General features: G+C 56.5%; 1 long non-coding RNA gene across 1 annotated transcript; it reads left to right on the top strand.

Moving 5' to 3' along the window:
* The first annotated feature begins 722 nt into the window (after positions 1-722).
* Positions 723-5,365, top strand: LOC114013165 (uncharacterized). Its single transcript, XR_003556050.2, has 3 exons — positions 723-2,247; positions 2,389-2,757; positions 4,975-5,365. It is a non-coding gene; the product is annotated as an uncharacterized LOC114013165 (long non-coding RNA).
* Positions 5,366-6,000: the final 635 nt, after the last annotated feature.

The following is a 6,000-nucleotide window of genomic DNA, read 5'->3' as shown; positions in this document are numbered from 1 at the left end:
AAAGATTACCCTCGCTTTTGGGCATAGTGGAAAAGAGGGAAAACAGTTTTTTTCAAGCTGTTAATGAAATGTCATTTGCAATTCACTTCCACAGCTGTCACGTGGCAGATCCGCAGCACCCCCGGGTTGCACTGGCTCACGCGGTGGGGGTGTTACTTCAGAGGGGGTTTTGGGAAGGGGGGAAGATGCACAAAAGCATCAAAACACAACTACCCCGTCCCCGGAGCTCGGAGGCTGTGTTTGCCATGGGTGCTATTGCTGGGTGAAGTGGCTCAGCCTCCCCTCCTGGCTCAGGGGACAAGGTGGGGGGTCAGCAGAGACCTGGCGGAGCAACACACCTTTTCTGTGGGGTCTGGCCCCAGAATTCTCCCTGGATTTTATTTTTCCCCTCCTTTCATCACATATCTATATCCCTCATGTATATTTCCCCTCCTCTCATCTGTATCTATATCCCTGCACGTGGGCAGCCAGTGGAATCCCACTGCCTTCCCCCCTCTACAAGGCCTGGTGGTGCTGCTCAGACCCCCTTTTCCATCCTCCCCCTGCTACCTGCCCCCTCTGCCCCTTCCCAATTTCTGAGTGCTCCTCTGCAGCTGTGAGCAGGTTTAACTAATCTTTCTGTCAGTGGGGTACTTTATGGAAATTGAAAACTAATTAACGTTCATCTCAGCAGCTAATCACATAAAAAACCCACTGCCTTGGCCTCCCTGGTCTTAAAATAATGATGGCATGTGAGCAGGAGTGGGGAAGACCTTGATCAAGCCCACCAGGATGGTTTGCTCCCTGAGACAGACCTGGGATGCCCATGACACCCCATACCTGGGGATGGGTCACCTTCTGCTGGTTGCTAGATCTGGCTCCTGGCCCACTGAATCCATCTTGTCCATCCTACAGCTCTTCCCTCTGGCTACCATGACCCAAGAGGTAGGGAAAAGGCATTCTGGGGCATTTTGGGGAGAGGTGGTCGTGTGGGGCTGGGGCCGAGAGGGCGATGGAGATGTGCGGTCAAAGATGCTCTCGCCCGCAGTGACTCTATTCGGCTTTAATTGCTCCCTGAAGTTGCCGGCTGCTGGCGGCACTGCATCAGAGATGTCACGTTATAGTCATGCGTGAAGAGCTAATGGTCAAGGGTGACACCACCAACAAAACATCCGCAGGGAAGCTGTCAGCGGGGGGCAGAGGGGATCAAAGGGCAGAGAGAGAGGCTGTCCTGCTGCCAAGGGTCGGGGCTACTGCTGGAGATGCAGGTGCCCAGCGTAGGGCTGGTGGCAGCACTTGTGGGGCTTTGTGGCCAGAAAATTGTCCTGCCACATCAGGGACAGTGCAGGCAGTGCCCAAGCTGAGAGTGCTGGCCCATCTCAGAACTCCTGGAAAAGATGTCCTTTGACTTTGAAGCTTCACACTGGCACAGGTTGGGAGGGCTTGTGCTGACTGTGTCACTGGACCAGCGTTAGCTGGTCTCTGCTGTGCCCCATGCTGAAGGGTGGTAGCCCAGGTGTGACCACCCAGGATGTGTAGGTGGGTCTGAGATGCACAGCTCCTGTGACAGCCACAGGGGCACCAACCTGTCCCTTCGGGCATCTGCACCCTCTTATGCCCTGGCTGGAATGCTGCTGTGCCCCGGCTGGTTGGCACCTACCAAGATTTGAAGGGAAGACCTGGATGAGACCCCATCTCAGCCATGCAAGAGGTTAAGGGGTACGGTGTGGTGGGGTTGCTTTTTCAGGTGCTGCCAAAGTCTGCAGGCTGTGCTGCAGCGAGAGCAGCGTGGTGCAAGGTGCCCTTTCCTAATGCCCTCGTCCCCAGAGGCCACTGCAGGACACAGGCTGCTCCTCTATTTCGCAGCAGTGCTGGTGTGGCCCTGGTTTGCATTTGGCTCGGTGCTCCCATTTCCAGCTGCTTCCTGCTGCTAGGTGCAGTATCTCTACCCCCACTGCCTCTCTGGTGGGATGGGGCAGCATCTCCCTGCCCTCCATCAGCAGGAATGGCTCGGAGAAAGCCAAGCGAGACGGCCACGCTGCTGGGGCGCACAGATCAGCCTGCCAGAGAGGCAGCCCTGGCTGCAGCCATCCCACCGAGAAGCGCGGCGAGGGAGAAAGAGTTATTGCTGCAGTCACACACCAGCTATTACCTCCCAACAAAAGGCAGCGTCTGCACAGCCGGGAGAGAGCCCGAGGACAGGGACAGCCCTGATGACCTTCAGAGGACATGCAGCAGACAGGCCAAAGCCCTGATCATCCCAGACAGGTATGCCTGCGGGCACCCCTCCACCTGGCCCGGCGCAGCGGGAACCTCCCGGGATGCTCCCCATAAGCCTTCAGCCGTTATCAGCTTCAAAATCTCCTCGCTCACCCCCTGGCCCGGGTGGTTTGTTTTTTTCCCTTCCAGCACACGTCAAGCTTTCAGGTTTCTGAAAGGAGGCAGAGGCGATGCTGTTGTCGGCGCTTAGCCGCTGCGAGGTGCCAGTACCCAGCCTGACGCTGGAGTTTGGACGCATCCCTGCAAAGCGTCATTTCCCAGCCCATTCCTGGCAGCCGGAGCTCAGCAAGGAGCCTGCTCCTAACAACCAGGGCTCAAGGCTAAGGTGACAGCACCTTGTGGAGTAAGCCAGGGCTCTCAACCTGAGTCCGTGGTCAGGATCTATCATCTGTATCCCTGGAGCCTGAAACCCTCCGGGACACCCAGGTTTGAGGGTGATGTCCCTGTGCTGCTGCTTGCCCCAGAAGTGAAGGTACTCGAGGGCATCCTCATGCCATGGTAAGAAACCACCTGTAGGCAAGCAGAAATGACTGCCTAGCTGGGGTTCTGGGCTCTGCCTTTAACCTGGCCCTAATTCACCTTGGGGGGGTGGGGGGGTGTTTGTGTGTGTGTGCAAGAGCAGAAGCACCAGCATCCCCATGCTCAGCTCCCCACCCAGCCAGTGGCCAGGGCTAACTGAAGGGGCGGGGGGGAGTGGGTTGTCAGCAAACGTCAAAAAGCAAAAAACAAGCTGGACTTCGGAGCCAATTAAGTTTGTGTAATGCGAGAGAAGTGCTGGTTAAAGACATGGGAGCGGCTGAACTGTATATCCATTTATTTAAATGCAGTTTTCCATGGAAGTGAAGTACATGCATATCATTAGTGCCAAGTATCTCTAATAAGGCTGTTTCCACTAATATGCCAAAAAGAGCTTAATTAACTATGCTTCACCGTGAGCCAGGGAAGTTCCTCAAATGCCTTTTACTCTGGAGCAAAATGGGTCTTGAGACAGGGGTGCAAATGTGGGTGGGTGGGTACCGATAGCGTGGCTGGATCACCTCGTGCAGCAGTGTCCGACCCCGCTTAGCTGGTGGGGAAGAGCTTCAAAAGCACATTGTGTGCCCAGGCTCCGTCTGAAGCATCAGAGGAGCACTGTGGCTACTCGGAGCGAGGTGGCAGCTGCCTCCCCGGGACACACGGGGCCATTGCCTCTCAGCGCCCTGCAGCCAGCGCAAAGCCCCAGCACCCTGCAGACTCCTTGGCCAATGCCTCTGCCTGTAATTAGGGAGATGGAGGAACCAGCGTGAGATTTCCATGGCTGCAGGTTATGTCTGTCTCTCCCCATCTCCTCCAGCACAGGAGCAAAAATGCTCAGCCTCTCCAAGCCCACCATGTTCCCCCGTCCTCCCCCATCAAATCCCTCACCCAGCAGCTGCAGCAGGGCTTGTCCCTGTGCTCCTCTGCACCGTGGAGGAGCAGAGCACTGACGCTGTTGTGACGTGCACTGTGCAGGGGGTGAGCCTGGCCTCCAAGGGGTGACACTGCTGGCAGCAAAAGCAGGGCAGCAGGAGCCCCACGGTACGTTGTTGGCACCCCAGCATGGATGACACTGGCCACGCTGGGCTGTGGAACCCGCTGCAGGACAGCTCTGTGCCCAGGGGAGCTCTGCGGTGGCACCTCCAGTCCCGCTGCAGCTCCCTCCCGGCTTTCCGAGCATGAGACGGGCTGCCTGGGCTCACTGGGGTTGCAGATCCCAGGGGATTTGTAGTGCCTGGGCGCTAGCACACTACTAAGCCTACCTATATGCACACATGTACGTATGTAAATACGTTATACAGATGATGATATATATGTCTTCTATTTCATAGAGAGGTCATAGCTGTGTAGCTGCCAGCTCTTTTGCACAGCAGACTTTGCCACCAGCCCAGCCATGCTGGAAGCGGGGGGTGATTTACCAGAGCCCCCCCGCTCAGCACCGGGCAGCTGGCAGCAGTGGCGGCTGGGAGCCCCCTGTCCCAGCGCCAGCCCCACGCTGGCCAGGCTCCAGGCAGCGCTCCCCGCTTCCCTCGCAAACCTCTTAGTCCCGGGTTAATTAATCGTCATCAAATAACCTGCGTGGCCGCAGCTGGGATGGCAGCTTCACCTTCCCTCCTTCCTGCTCACGCCTGCGATGCTGGGCTCTGTCCTGGCGGTGTTGCTGCCTTTCACGGGGCTCCCCGGGTGCAAGTACCCAGCCCTGGGGCGGGGGGGGGCAGGGACAGCCCCTGGAGAGTGGGGTCTCTCTGGGAGTGGAGGCTGGATAGGAGCAGGATCTCGCTAGCACGACTCTTTTTGTTTCATGGGGAAAGGCGTTACGTGCAATGGCCGCACACGCCCCGGGAGATGAGTTTTGAGGCAGCTCGATGGGATTTCCCCACTTAATGTCCCGGCCAGGCTCTGGGAATGCCGCAAACTGCTGCCACAGATCTCGGGAGCTGAAATTACCTCTATTTTGCAGCATCTTCCCATTGCCCCTGGGGGTTGGTATTAGCTGGCAGGCACTGGTGGGGCCCCTCCATAGGGTGTCCCCTATAGCGGCGCGGTGTCGCTGCCGGGCACCTGAACAGATATTTCTGTGCCGTAATAAAAGGTTAAATATTTTAATAAGCATTAGCCACATGTTGAAGGTAAAACGAGCTGCTTGCTTTCACTCTCTCCGTTTGTTTTTTTTGGTTTTTTTTTTTTTTTTGCATGCAGATGAACTGGAAGCTTATTAACAAGATGAGAGGCTGGAGCCTAATTAGCAGCAGGACGAGGGAGCTGCTAGAGCTGAGTCAGCGAGTGGGAGAAGCACTGGCGTGGCCCTCGGCAAACGCCACAGCGGTCCCGGCCATCGCCGCCTGCCGCTTCCAAACCGCTCCAGAAAACAGGAGAATGGGACAAAACCCGTGCGGTCCTGGCAGGGTCGGGGAGAGCAGCCTCACCCGGGTCTGGCTCTGGACATCACCTGCGTGGTCACCCCAAAGCCACTGGCTTCAGGGTTTTTTACTCCATGCTAATTGCATCGTAGCTTGGATTTTACGGGTTGAGCTCGGGCCGTGTTTCCAAGAATATGTTGGATATTTAGGGACAATGCCACCCAGGCATTGAAAGGAGGTACTGGGGGGGGGAGGGGGGGGGCTCGAGCGTGCCTGGTGCCCACTCGCAGGGGACCGGACTGCTCTAGTCCCCATGTAATTTGTTTCAGTGACTATTTGCTACAGATTATATTTCTTTTCTCTTTTCATTTTGAAGAATCATTTTCCCACAAAAAGCCGGGAAGAAAACAAAGGGGAAAAAAAGCCCACCCCTCCAAACCACCAAAATCAGGGAGACATTTTTTTATGTATTTTTTTAAATAATCTTTTTTTTTTCTCCTGTCCTTTCTTCTATCCCCCTTTCCCTGCTCTGAAGGTTGCTTCAGGCAGATGAAGGACACCCCCCAGCCACCGCGGTGGTGCGGGCAGGGGCTGCCTGTCCGTCGAGGCTAGTGGCCACGGGGTGACGGGGACTTGCCCCCGCATGAGAAGCTGCTGCCAACAAACCCCTCTTGTAATTTGCACCTTTGAAGGGCGCCAGCAGCCGCGTGGCTCTGCCGTTCATTTGCATTTTTAATTAGCTGGGTTCTCCCAGCGCCTCTCAGCTGCCCTGTCCTGGGGCCAGCGATGGCTGCAGGCAAACAGAGTTGATTCTGGGGGCCGAACAAAGCGTTTTGGTGGCCCACAGGGTGGGACCTTGGCAAGG

This window comes from Falco peregrinus, chromosome 10, assembly GCF_023634155.1.
Source record: "Falco peregrinus isolate bFalPer1 chromosome 10, bFalPer1.pri, whole genome shotgun sequence".
Lineage (NCBI taxonomy): Eukaryota > Metazoa > Chordata > Aves > Falconiformes > Falconidae > Falco > Falco peregrinus.
This window is presented reverse-complemented; position numbering and strand designations above follow the sequence as displayed.